The following is an 18385-nucleotide window of genomic DNA, read 5'->3' as shown; positions in this document are numbered from 1 at the left end:
TGCACAGAGGTGGAAAGATCCAACGTTACCCACAATGGAGGAATGGATGGTGAAGATGATGTAGGTTGTAGAGATGACCAAACTGACATCTTTGATTAGAGAAAAGACTTTATCTAATTTTATGGTTGACTGGCAGCCCTTTACAGACTTTTGCATGAAACAGAAAAAGATGAACTTATAATTTATGGTTTTGATGATTAAAAAAAGGTTATAGAAAAAAATCATGATGTAACCATAGAGTCAGAGGTAAATTTATATTATAACTGCTGTAAAAAAAATCAGAAGCTACTTCTTTATACTTTTTTTCTTTTTCTTTTTTTGCACTGTTGCCTTTGTTCCCTCTTTTCCCCTTCTTTTCTCTTCTTCTTTCTTTATTCTATATATTAGTCTGTTAGTTTTTATCTTTATTTATAAAACAATATGTATGTATGTATGTATGTATGTATATATTCATAGTATATATATAGGAAATGCTGGCTATAAACATAAGACAGCTACAGGTGTCAAGTCATGATAAATCAATAGAAGAGCTGCACTTTAGGTGTGAGGACCAACCACAGGCTTCTTAAAAATATTGTACAATAAAGTGTACCATTAGATCATTGTCAAAGCCATTCCATATGATTAGCACTGCTGGAGAAATTAAGCCACAAAACTATACTCAAGTTCTCCTCTCAAGGACAAAATATAGACTTGATATTATTTGTAATTTGCTTCCAATATTTTGGCTCTGATGTCTGAAATGTATCACTTATTCTTGTTGTTTTAGTAGTTGCTTTGAATTTCATGACTCAATTATCTTCTTTTACATTCAGACAAGGTCTTTTATTTTCTTTCTTTTTTTCTTTTTAAGAGTCCATGTTCTTAAATCATTTTGTGGGACCTTCTCCCCTCTATTTTCTTTGATTATTCAGTAAGGCTGACAAAACAGTTAACATTTACGTAAGAGATAATTCTATTTCTTATAACAGTACTTTGAAAAACTCACCTGGAAGAGGGCTTGAATATTGTGACTAATTTGCTTGTCAAAAGCATTTTCCATGCTTGCATTTCATCCCTGAAATGTTCTCCTTTTCTGTACTTCTGAAATCATTTTATTTTCACTGAGGAGTGTGTGTGTGTGTGTGTGTGCGTGTGCGCATGCATTTTAACAAGGGATAATTTTAAGTTATTGGTAGAGAACATGGCAATATTATATCTAAAGTTCTGGGAGATATTACTTAAAAGTTACTAGTTTTAAAAACAGTTCTTAATGATCCACCATGCTGAAGTTTATCAGTATTTTTCAACTCCTAAATTGCTTAACTAACAATGCAAATATACTTCACACACACACACACACACACACACACACATGCATTGTAGAAGGGTAGAATGGTGGTCCTTCCCAGATTAACATGACATTGCACCTTTCTGCAAGCAAAGCTGATGCTGTGTCAACACAAATCAGATAGTTTTACCTACCTTATTGGGCAGAGATATGGGAAACACCATCAAGCCAAGCCAAGCCAAGCCAAGCCAAGCCAAGCCAAGCCAAGCCAAGCCAAGCCAAGCCAAGCCAAGCCTTTATTACAATCATAGACAGCATTAGGAAGGTGTCATATAGTCATTAGAAAAGCAAAAAGGATACATCAAGAGTAAAAATAGAAAATCTAACAAATTATGAAAAGCTAGAAGATGTAAAAAATATATGAATTAAAAAACAGTATATATAAAAACCAAGAATCTAAAAGAAGGGGTAGGAGTGTTAGATGGGCATAGGGGAACATAAAAGGTTAGCATGTGGAAGACAATATCTATCAAGTTACAAAGGACTCTAATAGGGTGAACTAGGTGATCCTTAAATCTAGTTTATAGCACAGGTCATCCAATGAAGTCTGAGTGCTGCTACACAGAACCTGGCAACATTGTATGTTATAGCAGGGCTGGTATCTGAAAGCAACAAGGTGGTATAAAATTGTCCTGTGGCCCTGGGTATTTATGCCGTAATGGTGAGATGAGGCTAGTATGACTGTCTGTGTAGTACAGGCACTGGAGAAGCACATGCTCTGTGGTTTCTGTGGGTCCAGAGTCACAGGGGCCTTGTCTCCCCGGGTAAGGAATCTTCCTGTATCAGCTTTCGAGAACAGCGGAGGGGCGGGCATACCATTGTGCCAGAGTAAAGGCCCTCTGATGGTTGGGTACCTTGAGTTTAGTTAGGTATGTCATAGAGGACACAAAGTACCTGTCAGATTCACTGGCAATAAAGTTTGGGGTCCTGGCTAGATCCAGCTGGCACCCTGTGTTTGGTACATGCTGCTTAATAAGTGCTTTGGCCTGATCATATCCCATGCTGAGTAGAAGACCTGGAGAGAAGCCCACGGATGAGATTTTTGTTGCCATTGCCCGTCTCCATGTGGACTGGAAATCATCACTCATAGTTAATGGGGCAAGGCGAAGGGGGCAAATAGTTGAGTATGGTCACCCACACTCCAGCTTCCACTTTCAGGTAGCTTCTCGCTTCTCAGGCTTTTGTCTAAGATCAAATGTAGCAGCTGTTCTTATTAGTTTGATATCTGAAATGTTTCTGCTCGCTAGCTCTTTGCTGCCGTCTAATGCTGGCTTACAGTTTTGCATCCCAGATCTAATAGTGTAATGACTGCCTATTCAAAATAACAATTAGACTCACACAGGACTTCTATGGGAATCTAATTTAATGATGAATAGTATGCAGGATCACAGGCAAAGCTGAGAATACCAAAAGCACAGGATTTCTCCCAATTAACCTACAAGCAAACCCAAAGCCCTCCCCCTAAAGTCAGCACAATTCCATTCTCTTGCAGGTGTTTGTAACAGTTGCTGGCAGTCTTCAGGTAATGTCCTTGACCAGTCAAGTTAGCCCAAACAGGCATTCCTTCATACTTGCATCATCCAGCTCACTGCCTGGTACAAGCGCATAGTAGCAGCCCCCTCCTGGACAACAACACGCATCAGCACCAGCATGGCATGGGAACTCATTGCGATGTTTCAGGAACATTGCAACAGGAACCATGACAAATACTTTTTAAGGTATTGTCTTTCCCCCCTCCTTCCTTCCTTTATCTTGATGGCACTTCATTTATTTTGAAGTTTATATTGCAGTCAAACACCACCTTTGGTCTCCCCTCCCTCCCCCATACACTCTTTACATGAGTCTGGCTTGTGTGAATGCAATTTCAACGAACAAAAGAAGATGCCCCCCCCCCCCCGCCATACCATTATTATACTACAATACAGTTTCCTCTTTATAATGCACATTATAAAAAACCTATAGGTAACAGAGTTAAGTAAATCCCATTAGTACTTCATTAAGCTGATGAAAGAAAATAAACACCATTTATTTGAAAAAAGCAATTCCATGTTTCCTTCTCCCTCCTTCCCTCTCTCTCTCTCTCTTAAATTAACCCTCATTATGTTAGGTGGTGGTTGCACATATATTTTAATATTTTTTTCCTAATGATATAGGCATCATCCATAGTTTGTAATGCAACCTTGTTTCAGATAGATGAGAAGAACTGCCTCAATATTTGGGGAGCGAAGAACCATTACTAGGAAGCTATTAAAGCAATTTCTTCTGTGTAGCTGGCTTATGAGGATGTTTTATTCTCAGTGAGTTTCTTTCTTTTTAAATATTAAGGCTTCGATAATCCTTTATATCTCTCAAGCAAACAGTAGTGGATTTTATTGTGCAGATATCAACAGCTGCTGTAAGAATAATCTAGAAGTCCTTCTCAATACTGCAAAAAGTATCCTGGATTCTTGACGAAATGAATTTCCCTCATGGATAAAATACAATTTAGAAGGTTAGTAATTTAACAGTGGTAGAGTCTATTCATAAGTATTCTGTTAAGTTATTGACACGCTCCTTTTCCAGAAGCTGTGTCATAGGACAATGTCATTTCAGAGAAGGGATATGTTTTAATGGCACTTTAAAGTAATGTTTGGTTAATATTGCTGATTAGTTAAAATGAGGCGGGAAGTTTTGTAAACCCACTCATTTGATCAGTTCAACCCTTACAGTCAAGTCTCTGGATCAGATTTTGAACAGAGGTGTCAAATCAGATTGGGTGCCTTTGAACCAATTGGCCATTTTGATGGGACTTTGGCACATCTCTGGGTATATACATTTATTGAGCTGAATCAACCACATACTGACAATTCAAATCAAACTGACAATTTGAATCAACTCTTGGGTGATTTATGAACCTTCCTCCTGCTAGGAGCTGTCAACTCTGAGACACTTCCAAGTGTCTCCATGGATGCGACCACATCGTACACAGATGGAATGTGTTCATGCAAAGTTACAAACAGTCCCTCAACATGTGAAGCTTGGTTAGCCCTTTCCAACTTAGTGTAGTGTGTAAAGCCAGCCCACTGGGTAAGTTTACACTCCAATGTATTGTGTTAACAAGAAAATGGGTTAAATCAGTAATAATCATTTCTTCAAGGTACAGCAGGTCAGGAAACAGATTCCAGAAGGAGTACTGGAACTCAACTTTATTGTTGCAAGATATAATAAAAGAATCTTAAAAGCCTGACAGAGATTCTGTCTCCCCCTCTTACATCAAAGACAATCACGGTGAGAGAACTTTGAGTTTCTTCCTTACTCCTTCCGTCTTCCCAGGGCTTAGCTGGTGCTTACCTCATGGCTGTTGAATTTCTTCTTCAGGGCCATCTCCATTCTCCTCTACTCTAATCCAGTTAAGGATGCTGTATGAATGCAACCCCTGAGCTGGGGAAGGTGTTTGTCTAGAACAAGGTAACTGCAGATGCTTTACAACAGAAGCGCCATCCATGATGCAACCAGCATGGCTACAGGCATCAGACCACCAATGAAGATGATTTTCACTCTTCATCTCTCATAGATGCTCAAGACCTTCATTCATGCCCTTAGATCAAGCCTGTAGATTGGGATGCTCCAGCCCCAGTAACTCATAAATCAAAATGTTTTTTCAGCTCTCTGCTACTTCAACATAATTACTGTTGCCACATATAAAAAAGAAATAAAATAAAAATATCCCTCTGTTCTATTCTCCAGCCTAAGAGAAACGTAAGTGACCTACTTAAAGAGCAGATTTGGAGATACACAGAGGTGCATGGGCAAGTTATTAGTCCATTCTTCTGCCACTGATGGCAGATATGTAACTTCTACCCTAACTTGAGTAGGCTTGGAGTACAGGATCATCCACAGTGAAATTCAGTAGGTTTCAATTGCCCCTCTGCATCTTTGGAGGGATGGAGAAAGCCAAACACTAAAAGTGCTGTGGATACTTATGGGATGCAGCTCTGCTTGTTGTCAATTCCTGTGAGCAATCTGCATGAGATTGTGTGTGTGTGTGTGTCTGTGTGTTTGCTTAATAGCATTAGGCAAACTACATTTGCTGCCCTATAGATTTAAACCTGCAGGACTCTCTTCCAATAACAAGACTACATTTATGCTTAATGAAAAAGACAAAGAGTTGACAGAAGGACAGTCTGTATCAATTAGATTGGGGCAAAAGCCATAATCCCAGGGCCTTGCTGGGATTACAAGTGACTTTTGTTCAGTAGACAGCTTGGTTTATTCTTTGTAATTATTATAGGTTGAGGTGATTTGGAGAACTATCTGTTCTTTCTGTGACACAGCTTTTCCTAGAGATGCATATTGCAAAACACTTGAGATCAAACCACAATTACCTTCAAAGTTGCATTTGCTGTATGAAGTTTTTATCTATTTTTAGACATAGGTTGTAAATAGGAATGCTTCCCACATTCTCTACCTTTTTTAAGGATTACTGAATTCTATCCTTTTCTGGTATTGTTCCAAGGCTGCATCAAGAAAAGCTCCTAACAATAGTCTAATCAATGACAAAATGATGATAGCTCATAGAAACATGAAATCCTTCGGCACCTAAATGATGAATGGTGCTTTTATGCTATAGGTGCAACCCAGGCAAGTTTGCAACAGTTCTCCTTCAGTCTGATGAAAGACCGTCTACTTTCAATATGTCTATCAAAGAAGAAAATGTCAGTGGAATGTCACGGAAGGAATTTGGTGTTCTTGCGTTTATTTATTACATGGTAGCCAAGCATATACGGTAGAAGAATGTCTATTTTTGGGACTGCAGCTCCTCTGAATTCCTGTATTTCCATTAAACCAAGAGAAGACATCATTGGGGAACTCTTCCCAGTAGGCTCTTTTGGATTGGGAAGTGTGGGTAGACTGGGAGCTTCCGAATGAAGGAGAAGGAGGTCACAGAACACAGGGACAGAGAAGGACTTAACAGGCCTGGGAACAGACCAGGCCTTAAAGGACCTTGGAGGGTGGGAGATGTCCACATCTTTGGGGGGATGCTGTTCCAGAGGGCAGGGGCTATGACAGAGAAGGCACAGTTCCTTGGTCCCACATAGTGACAACATTTAATTGAGGGGACCTCTCTGCCTGAAAGAACCAGAGGGGAAGAAGCAAGTGGAGACATGTGACTCCTCAAATAGCCCAGCCCTATTTATTTATTTATTTATCATATTTCTTCACCTCCCATCTTGTATTGCAACGACTCCTTGTATTTCAATGACTATGTATGCCATGAAGGACTTTATAGGTGATGCCCAGCACCTTGAAGTACAGCTGAGAGCCAACTGGTCATGAACGGAGCTCACACAGCAGCGATAACACATGGCCCTAATAAGATGTGCCCGTTATTTCCCGCACCACTGCCTTTTGAAATTCCCAATTTTGAAGTCATTTATGTCTATATTGAAACCAATGTCATTGTCTGCTGTTTCCAAACAATTCTACCATACCATGCTGGTCCTTTGGAAGTACGTGTCAAAGAAAAGGAAGCATTTGATAGCAATTTGTCCCACTGCTGTGGGAAACCCTTGTTATTTTAACTAGTGGCAGCTCATCCTCTCTAATGAATTGCCAAACATGGAGGAGGTGGAAGGGGGGATCCTCTGAAACACCTTCCCGTCTCTTGTCTGGTTGTACCTCATTATCTTTTCCTTGTCTGAAAAGACCAAAGGAACATTCTGTGGAGGCATTTGAAACAAAGAGGCTTTGATCATCTTTTGATGAATAATGACAATTGATAATTTTTCAGCTTGATGAGAATGAAGCATTCTGGGCACAGATGAGGCACAGCATCTCTAGAGACCAGCTGCTTAGTACAGATCCTTTCTTAGTATTTCAGGAGTTCCTCATTTTGGAATTTAACACTAGGAAAATACCTTTTGCAGAAGAAATATAGTTATCCCAATAATTGGGATAAGAGTGTAATAACAGCAGGATAGCTAGAGAGATATAAATCTATCGCTCCTGCCAAAAATTAGCATTCATAGTAGGTAAAGGTAAAGGTTTCCCTTGACATTAAGTCCAGTCCTGTCCGACTCTACGGGGCGGTGCTCATCTCCGTTTCAAAGCCAAAGAGCCGGCATTTGTCCGTAGACACTTCCATGGTCATGTGGCTGGCATGACTAAACGGAACACCGTTACCTGCCCTCTGAAGTGGAACCTATTAATCTACTCACATTTGCATGTTTTCAAACTGCTAGGTTGGCAGGAGCTGGGACTAGGAATGGGAGCTCACCCCATCACGCGGATTCGAACCTTCCGATCAGCAAATTCAGCAGCTCAGCGGTTTAACTGGCAGCGCCACCACATCCCTCAGCGTTCATAGTGTTTAACAATAATTCATTAAAGCAACATTACAATAACAGATTAGGAAGAGGATATAAAGTCTCAGTAATCTGTCTTTGCATGGTGGATGTTAAGGCAATCCTCCAGTGATACCAGACTAAGAGTTTTGAAGCCTCTGAATCTTACTCTGGTTTGTTTCATAAATATGCTCATACCAATTGAACTACAAACATCTTGGCCCCATCCATCAGGGGTATCTTCCATTCTAGATATCAAGTTATCCTGCATAGAAAGATGTAGGAGAGGAAAGCTTTGGAATATTCACTTTTTAAAAGGAATGGATTGCTAATGTATTATATTGATGATGTTGCTGTGATGTCACTAACAAAATGCTGATGGTCAGACAGAGAGGGCAAATTACCGAAAAGGGAAACAGAGCGGAGAATGGCAATGAAATCTCTCAGATGTATTTGCAGAACAAGTCAAAAGATGGAAATGGCTTTCAGTATATGTGGAAAGAGGCAAGGCTGCAGTAAATTTCTTTAAAAACTAAAATGAGTACCATGATAATCAGATTTGTTACCATGCAGATTTTTTCAAGTTAACTGGTGCTGGTTTTCTAGCAGTGGGGGATTCAGTGTGCAACTTCCTCATCAATTAAAATAAGAGATGTATATAATTGATTGGAACTTGCCATTAAAATTCAAGGCTAGAAGTATAAATTATTCACACTGAACACTAGGCTAATAAATGGTTATACTTTTGCATTTCTTCTATAGACCTTACAGAGTGTTCTTCTCTTTGAGAGCTGATATATATTCAAAAAGTTTCCAGAGCAAGATGGACAGTTTCATTAGGATGATGTGCCTCAAAACACTGAGGGGCACCTTCTGAATTTGAAGGCCACAGAATATAAACTAAGTTTTCTTTATAACAGCATCTGGGTCACCACTAGCCTGTTCCCTGTGTTAAATACTTCCAGCTGAAAAGTTTTGCATGAGAAGATATAAAAGTAGGTTAGATATAAGGCTACTGTATCTGGGCTGCAAAAATGCAGAGGACCACTAGAGGGCCAGAAATACAGAAAATTCTATTCCCTTGCGGCCATCTAGTGGTCCTCTGAATTTTTGCATTCCATAAATGCCATGCCCACATTGTGTCCTTTGTGTGGGGTTTCTTTGTGTGTTTGTATACTTTTACAGCTTTAGCCTGGTTCACACAATGTGTAAAGTTATGATTCATCTAATGCTGGTTTGTTAAATAAGCCACAAGTACCCAGGTTCACCATTGGTTCTTGTTGTTTATTCTTTTATTCTTTTATCATTATTAGATTATGTTTGTTGATCTGATAATCCACTCTTTGTGTAGAATTGAAATGTGGCTGAACATTTTAAGTAGTACAAATGAAGCATGGACTTTTCTTGCCAGATTATATAATATCAACATTCTACCAACTTCACTAGTTGATGATTTTATTCCCATCCCAATTTTGAAGTACTCTAATCAGACCACATCTGGAGGATTGTTATCTGTAGAGTACATCCAGAGAAGAACCACCAGGAACTTAAGATGTCTGGAAACAGTATCTATACGGTACGGTTGAAAGAGCTGAATATGATTAAAAGGAGAGATTAAAAAGAGGTGTGACAGCTGTCTTCAAATATCTGAAGATTCGCAGTTGGAAGATAGAGAAAACTGGTTCTTTTGCTCCAGAGAGACTGCATTAGAATCTGTTGATGGAAATAGTAAAGTACTGTAGCAAATTAGACTAAACTTCAGCTGCTTCTTAACGACAGTATTGATTTAATTGTGAAAGAGTTTGCATTAGGGGCTAATGGACTGGCCTTTATTAGAATTATTTGAGCACTGTGTCAGTTCTTGTGATGGAATGTGTCCCTGAAGAGGGGGATGATATGATGGAGCTCAGAGTTGAGGGAGAATAGTGTGCATTCCAGGCAGATAAATGTTCTCACAGCTGGTACAGCTTGGAGAGTGTGGGGGGTCTGAGGAAGAAAGTTAGACTAGCACTGCCCCAGATTCCCATGAGTATTTTTCCCTATAGCTCAGTTAAAGAACCTTTAGTCTGGCAAGATTCTGTATGTGGCGTGACCAATAAAGTAATTAGAGTTGCAGCTACAACTCAGTGTGATTTTTTCGCCTATTCCCTTGACAGTTCTGTGGGAAATCTATCTTTTCTCTGTCTGTCTGTCTGTCTGTCTGTCTGTCTATCTATCTATCTATCTATCTATCTATCTATCTATCTATCTATCTATCTATCATTGTATGTATACTTGCTGCAGTTGAGGAGACTGTAAAGAATTAGAACAATTAAGAGTGAAGAAAACAAAGGCATGCAAATGACAACATCCACGATACAGTTAAACTATCAATCAAACTGAAACAAATAACTCTACAGATGTCCCATTGCCCAGCATAAGCGCTCTGGAAAAATCCAGTCTTTAGAAGTTTGCAGAAGACTACGCTGTAGTTTTGAGATGTCTGCATTGAGGAAAGGGGTCTTGGAAAGTTGCAAAAGTCCGTGCTTTCAGTGATGTTACTGTCTGTAATCATCATGACATCGTTGGCATATAAATTTAAGGGTTTATTTTTTATATATTTTGTAAACAAAACAGGATTGGTTTTTTTTTAAAAGTATTGCTATGGACCTTGGGAACTTCCATCCATGAGCAGAAAGAGGGATGTAAGTGCTTCAACAGAAAGACTATTTAACATAACTTCATAGAATACAATAGAAGGAATTGAAAGGGATTTGAAACCAGGCGAAGATGGCAGTTGAGGGGGCCCATTGAAATCAAAATGGCTTAACTTGCTTATGACTTTGATGCAGTTAATGACTGACAGTCAAATCTGGTCTCTGCATTTTGAAATCACTTCTAGCTATGAACTTCCAGTTCATACAGGGAATGCCTGAAGAAGATTAATTAGCTGCATATATACATACACACACACACATATGCATATACATATATATACATACATACACATACATACATACACACATGGCGCAAGGCAGAAGACAGCCAACCTTTTTAATGAACAAGGGAGATTCTGTGTGAGTAAACAACATGGGGTGATTGCATGGTTTACCTTCTCAGATCTAGCCTTTCTGAGTTATTCTTTCTCGTGAGCCTTCTTGTTCAAAGTCTTGTTTTCTCAGACTAGTAATATGAAATGGCAAGGACAGCAGCTTTACTATGTTTAAAGTTCTTGGGAATAAAAGAGTCCATTAATCTCAGTTAAAGGGGGAAAAAAATCCAAACTCTAAATCTCTAATTAAGATTACAATTCACTTGACAGCTGGTCACACATTCAATCAGTCTGAATTGTCTATTTTGCTTACTTAGAAGCGTTCACTTAGGTCAAATGCTGCTGCTTCTCCAGTTGGTATAATGAACCCTTTAGAGTCTGGGTAAGGGGAGAGTGGCAGGGCCAGATTAAGGCCAACGGATGCCCCAAACACAGCCCAGCAATGGTGCCCCTTGGCTCTTCCATTGCTTAACTAACAAGTCATTAAGACTCAATAAATGCTGAAGGTGAAATAAGAGATAAAAAAATCAGGTTTTTTTCAGGCCATCTCCCATGCCAGACCCCACAACTATATTAAATATAAACATTGTCTGTCTGTCTGTCTGTCTGTCTGTCTGTCTGTCTGTCTGTCTGTCTATCTATCTATCTATCTATCTATCTATCTATCTATCTATCTAAATGGCAGTGAGCAATAAGAGCCAATTATTTACTTATAACAAAAGCAATAGGAACAAAATGCAAATTTTCAACAATTTTTACTAACATTATTATAAGGGGAAAAATGCAAATACAAACATTAATTGAAAACTCAAGTTGAGGGTGGCCGTGAGAGATAAGGTCATGATTTATTGTTTGTTGGTTTGTTTAAGAGATTTATATGGCTGTCCAACTCATTCACGGTGACTCCAGGCAGCTTACAAAATGATTGCTAGGGGAAAGAACTTGGTGGTGCCCACTTTCCCTTGGTGCCCTAACCACATGCTTAGTTTCCTTAATGGTTACTCCAGGGCTGGATAGTGGTTTATCCAGAGGTGTTTGCAATAAGCTGAGGTTTCATCAAAAGGACGGAATGACGCATCAGGACATCACAACATAAGTTGTGCCCCTCACATAACTTGTAAATGCAATGCAGGTTTCAAAGGGACAGAGTTTGAATCACACAGTCAAAACACATGTTTTGTATTCTTTCTTGGTTCTGGTTGGTTTCCAAAATGTTCTCCAATGTTCTCCTTGCACTCTATTTTGTTCCTGTCCTCTCCATGGAATTCACATCTGATATGTGTTTTCTATAGTACCCTTGGAAAGAGCAGAATTGATTTGAACCCTGAAGAGAAATCACTCCATATGACTCTATATTTTAGTGTTCCTTCTGCAAAAAGCATTCCTGTGTAATGAAAACATGTGCATATACAGATATATCAAAGCTTGGCTTCAAGAGGGTAAAGTCTTTCAAATTCCACCTGATGCCTCTAAATGTAAAATGTTGACTTCAAAGCCACACAAGGCTAAAACTGCCTCCCTAATGCAATTGATAGTCTTTCTTTAAGTAAAGCATAGAAGTAAAACTGAGGAAGAAGAATGCTAACTACTGTTGCGCAAAGCTTCTTTCATTTCCCTTACTTTTGATCATCACCTGCAGGACAACATCAGCTTTCTTCCATGTTCTGGTTTCCTGCTGAGACACATTTAAATTAGGTTATGTGGCATTAAAAAAAAACGTACAGAAAGCCGAGGAAAAATGAGGAAAAATGGGAAATATCTATTATGCTGCACAAAGTTGAATTTCTCATTAATTTTTAAACATACCAATAAAAAAAAGGGCAAGATTGCTAAAAAAATCAACCCCATTATACCCAGTTCTTGTTTTCTGTTCTTACAAATTCTATTTTAATAAAATGTTTAAATGTTGCAGTCAATGAAAAAGGAGCAAAATGTATTTATGTTGGTATCTATTAAAAGGACCACAAAAAGAGGAAAAAAAGAATATATATTCAATCCAATTATAATTCTAATGGGCTGGATGGGACATTTTAAAATAGATTGGCAAGTTAGAAAAATAACTATTGGGAAGAAGAACACTTCCACTTTGTTTCCAAGAAAACAATATGGAGGGATCTAAATAGTCACCAGAAGTTGAACTAGACTTGATAAGGTACCCTTACCTTTGCAGATCTCCCTTCTTATGCAACCTAAACTCTGATTCCCTTCTTTGGACCCATACCAGTTTGTCTAAATCCTTTCTAAAATGCCTGCGGTAAATACTGACTAATGTAGAACAGAACGCAAGTGTGACTTTGCATGTTTTGGACACCATCCTTCTCCTGATGTTTCTTCTCAATACAGTAAATAAAAGGGATGCCTTTTAGCAGCAGAGGAAATGAAGTCAAACAAATGGAAGGGGTTTAAGATGAGAAAGCTTAATAAACATTAAAGAGCTGGCCCAAGTGAAACTGGTGCTATCAGAGAATGTTGTGGGATTATTGTTACATTTCTAGTTAGATCAGAATTTTGGCAGGGGGAGCGGGAGGCAAATCCACAGAAGATTGAAATAATAGCATGGAAGAAGTCCACACATTTCTAAAGGCAGTAGAGTCTGAGAGCTTATCAAACAGGTTTCTTCAGGAAGGAAGGAAGGAAGGAAGGACGGACGGACGGACGGACGGAAGGACCTCTGTTGATGCTGGCTTTTCCAATTAATTGCCACTTAAGAAGGTCCAAAGGACCAGTGTTGAATCTACAACTTGGTTGATGTCCCTTTCTCTCAGTTGAAGGAATGTGGCATGGGATCAAATTGTGTAATATAAATAATTTATTTTATTTTACTATTTTATTTATTATTTAAATTTATATCACCGCCCATCTCCCCCAGTGGGGGACTCTGGGCATTTTGCAATAAAATGAATAAAATTTACAACCTATTTCAAAATAAAACATTACTAAATCTCATTTGAGAGCAATTGCTTGCTTCTAATAAATGTGTTTGTGCATGTATATCTGCATGTGTAATACATATAAATAAATAACCATTTGTTTCTGGAATTGCACACTGATCACCATTCCCTGGAAATTCTGAATTTATTAGGTTTCATGGAACAGGGACAGGAAAGAAGTGAGCCATAATGTATGCAGCATGGCATTTTTATGTCAAAAGGATAATCTCTGTGATTGTATTTCAAGCTCTGCATTTGGAACAGCCTCACTGGGACTCTTTCAGAGATTATCTAGGCTATCTATCTTCCTCCTTCCATCTGCCTATTCCTGATATAGCCCAATGATTAGATCAAGCTGTACAAGTTTCTTGGGCTGGAATCCTATAGACATAGAAAAACATAAAATGTCTCCCATAGGACCCATGGATATTATCCTAGTAGAGTATAAAATTCCCTTGCCACCTGTTGGAACATCTCTCAGATAGATTTCATTTCTTTTTGATTTATTTTGTTTTGATCTTTATAAAGTCACTTTGGGGAAGTGGGGTTTCCAGTTATGACTGTGAACATACAAATGGATTGCTTATTAATTTTAAGCAGAGAAATCAGCTTCTGTTGCCTCATGGCAGAAGTAAATCAAAGGTTCTTTGTAGATGTGTATTTTGAGAGGAAAAAAAAGGCTCATTTAATTTACTTGTAAAAAATCATTACAACAGAAGGGGGGAGGAGTAAAGAGGGAAAAGATGACAAACCACAATTTAGATGTGAACATGCAAATGGATTGCTTATTAATTTTAAGCAGAGAAGTCAGCTTCTGTTGCCTTGTGGCAGAAGTAAATCAAAGGTTCTTTGTAGATACGTATTTTGGGAGAAAAAGAGCTCATTTAATTTACTAGTAAAAATTCATTACAACAGAGTGGGGGGAGGACTAAAGAAGGAAGAGATGACAAACTACAATTCAGACTATCTTCCATCTGGCAAGTCTACTGGGAGGTGGGGTTGGATATTTTCCATTGGTTAGGCAACAACATTTTGGGGCCATGTAGGGATGGCAACTACGGAGGTTGATGGAGAGATGAGAAGGAACTGCCATGTTTCCCAGTTCCATGTCAGAACAGAGAAGAGCCAAACTGAGATATCTTGTTCCCTAGAGAAGAGCAAAAACATAGAATCATAGAATCATAGAATCATAGAGTTAGAAGGGACCTTGGAGGACTTCTTGTCCAACTCCCTGCCCAAGGCAGGAGTCCTCATACCATCTCAGACAAATGGTTGTCCAATCATTCCTTGAAAACCTCCAACGATGGAGCACCCACAACTCTGGGAGGCCAGCTTTTCCATTGCTTAATTGTTCTTACTGTCAGGAAATTCCTTGTTTCCAGTGGGTCTCCCTCTGACGAGCTTCCACCCATGTCTCCTTGGCCTACCCTCAGGTGCCGTGGAGAATAAATTGACACCCTCTTCAGTATGGCAGCCCTTCAGGTATGGGAATACAGCTATCACGTCTTCCCTCAGTCTTCTATAAGGCTCTGTCACGAGTGCACTGCCATGGGGCAAAAGCATGGCAGTGCACACATGACAAAAGAAAGCCCCAAGCACAGAAAAGAAAAGAAGAAGTAGTTAAGTAAAACAAAAGAAACAATAGCCAGGAAATACCTTAGCAGGGCTGAGCCGGCACCCGACCATTAACACCATATCCCAACGACGAACAGGGCAGGAATGAGCAGGGTGCGGTAGCAACTACCCAAATAAGGAAACCCAGAAGGGGGCGGGGCAAGAGTGGGGAGGGAGGAACAGTGGCGGGAACAAGGCAATATATTTGAAACTGTAACCACACCACGTTACTCTCGGCTTTCTCCTGGATGGCAACTATCCAAATAAACCCTGAACCTGCGTTCCCTAAACCAGCGTCTGCATGTTATTTGCGGTAAGACGATCCTGACAGGCTCCCCCTTTCTCTAGTAGGCCAAATCCAGCCAAGTCCTTTTGACAGCACCAACAGAAAACCATGCAAGCTTGTTCCTTACCTGGAAGCAAACAGCCAACCACTTAAACCATGTAAAGCAGGAACCATGTGGAGGGGATTCATGGTGCCCCAGATCTGCCTAAGGCAAGTACAGTACTTTGTTCAACAGTAGGATTGGCTCTTTGAATCCCTTAGATCCGAGAACTACATGAAGTCTTCCTTATACTGTTAACAAAGCTAAAACCTGGTGGAAACTACTTCCTGGTCGTTCATCATCTGGGGCTTTCCATTTGTTGCCTAGGACAACACAACTCTTCTGATAAGGCGTTAATGAGCTCTTTCCAACAGAGCCTTTGAAGGTGCTTGAGATGGTCCAGTAGCATTACTGATATCGTTTTGGAGATTTATTCCAGGAAGCCACATGCTATCCCATGAATAATTAATGTTCACTTGCATATCCAGGCTTTCTTTTGTTAGAAATCTTGCCTTCTTCCTCCCACCACACCACCTGTGAAATGAAATTTTCAGGGTAACCGAACAGCAATGGACAAATATATTATGCCAGCTAACTTGGGCACCTTCTGTTTTGACAATCCATTATGAAACCAAGAGAAGTTTGGAGGAACACAAAGTAATGCTTGGGGAAAACAAACCATTTATAAAATGCTGGGAAGCTAATACAGGAGTCCTGGCTTAACAACCACAATTGGGACCAGAATTTCAGTTGCTAAGCAAAGCAGTCATTAAGCAAATCCAACCCGATTTGTACAACCTTTTTTGTGGCAGTCGTTAAGCAAATCACTGTGGGCATTAAGTGAACCATGTGGTTGTTAAGTGAATCATGCAGTTCCCCATTGATTTTGCTTGCCAGAAGCTGGCCAGGAAGGTTGAAAATGGTGATCATGTGACCACGGGATGCTGTGACAGTCATAAATGTGAACCAGTTGCCAAGCACCCAAATCATGATCATATGATTGCAGGGACACTGCAACAGCCATAAGCGTGAGGACTGGTCGTAACTCAGTTTTTTCAGCACCATTGTAAATCTGAACGGTCACTAAACAAATAGTAATTAATTGAGGACTACTTGTATGGAAGATTGAGGAAAATAACATATTTTTAGGGAAGAAACCCCCAAAATGTTTTCTGTAGTTATCTTGGATTATAGTTATCACAATTTCTAGGCAGAAGAACCAATTGTTATCTGGAGATAATGAGAACTGTGGTTCAACATAAGCGAGAGTTGCTGATTGAGATATATTGGTTTAGAAAAGGGGAAAACGACCCAAGTTCAAATCATGATTCTAATGAAACCTTTATAGAAATACATCAGATGAAAATGGAATGGCAAATAACAGCCATTGGATGGATAGGAAACTAGCACAGAAGCCAGCAGTAGTCTTATTAGAAGCAGGGATTCCAATTTACAGTAGGTATTGTAAATTTATTACACATTTCTGTATCTTTTTAAAAAGAAAAGAAAACTTACATGCTGAAGGCTAACAAGGAAGGTGAAAACATTGGTCTTTGCAGCTCCAGGTCTCATGCAGTCAGACTTGCCTTCATACTAATGAATCATAAACATTCCAGCGATGACCTGTCTCAACAGGGGTGACTGTGCAGGTGTCCACAGCTTCTGAAAAGATTGGAGAGGAAAACGGATTATAATACAAAGCCACAGAAGAACAAAAAATAAGAACGGGGGGAAGAAAAGTAGAAAACCATCATTGCCTATATCCAGTCTTCCACTCCTGCGTCCTTCATGCAACTCAGTATTCATCTGATAGAAAATCACTCATCTGAAGTATGGATTTTGACACAAAATTATTTTATTTCTTACAGACTGTTTTTATTGCTAAGTTATTCTACCAGCTCAGTTGGAGTTTTGCTTTCTTTGGCTACCATTTAAGGAAAATAGATTTTTGACACTTTCATCTGTTAAGCTCTTTATCTCGCTGGCTTCGGAGAGGTTGCACTTTTGCCCAGTTTCTGCTTAAGTGAAGAGTAAAGAGTACAGGTTTCTTCTGCAAACTTCCTTTGGAAAAGAAACATTGTGAGGTGGTACCATCTGGGACAAAGGGGTTTAATTTGTGAGTTCGGTCTTGGAAGCTGGCCTGAAAATATAAAGCATTGTAGCTTTCTTGGTCCCTGGGAAACAGACATTCCAAAGTTCATCATTGGGCAATAGGGCAACATTTCAGCCTTTTCAAGAGAACTGAAATACGGAAGATCAGATCTCAGCTGAACACTATGTTTTGATCATTGGGACAGTTTGACAATGGTATCCATTGGCTAGTGTAAGAATGGGCAATCTGTGGCCCAAAAGCAAAAACATGGGTGGGTAGCCCAGAGACCTTTTTATCTCTGGAGCCTTCCTCCAGGTCACAGTGCTGAAATGCAGCAATTTCCACTTATTTTTGTTAATATGTTTTCTACTACAGATTAAGGTTACTATGGTAACTAATCATTTTGGCCGGGTGAAGAGGTTGACTTTTTTTGTCCCCTTTTCACGTGTTAATGGTTGCATTGTCTAAGCGAGGAACTTGCCTGAACTTGTTTTAGTTTCAGTTTTCCTTCTGTGTAGGCTTGCAGAGAGTATGCAGCTGAGAGAAATCTCTCCTCTCAGCAAACAGCCTTTAAATATGTTTGTTTTCTGTAAATAAAATTATTTTTATAGAAATGCCTGGTGTGTGACTTTTCTGATCTCTCCTGGGCCAAAGGCTTTCCTAGCAATCTGCTAACAATTTTGAGTGTGTGTGTGAATGAAATAGGGATGTTAAACCTACACAATGTTAAAATACTTCC

General features: G+C 39.4%; 1 pseudogene; it reads left to right on the top strand.

Moving 5' to 3' along the window:
* The first annotated feature begins 2495 nt into the window (after positions 1–2495).
* LOC134504568 (U2 spliceosomal RNA) lies at positions 2496–2700 on the top strand (annotated as a pseudogene).
* The last annotated feature ends 15685 nt before the right edge of the window (positions 2701–18385 follow it).

Source organism: Candoia aspera, chromosome 12, assembly GCF_035149785.1.
Source record: "Candoia aspera isolate rCanAsp1 chromosome 12, rCanAsp1.hap2, whole genome shotgun sequence".
Taxonomy (NCBI): Eukaryota; Metazoa; Chordata; class Lepidosauria; order Squamata; family Boidae; genus Candoia; species Candoia aspera.
This window is presented reverse-complemented; position numbering and strand designations above follow the sequence as displayed.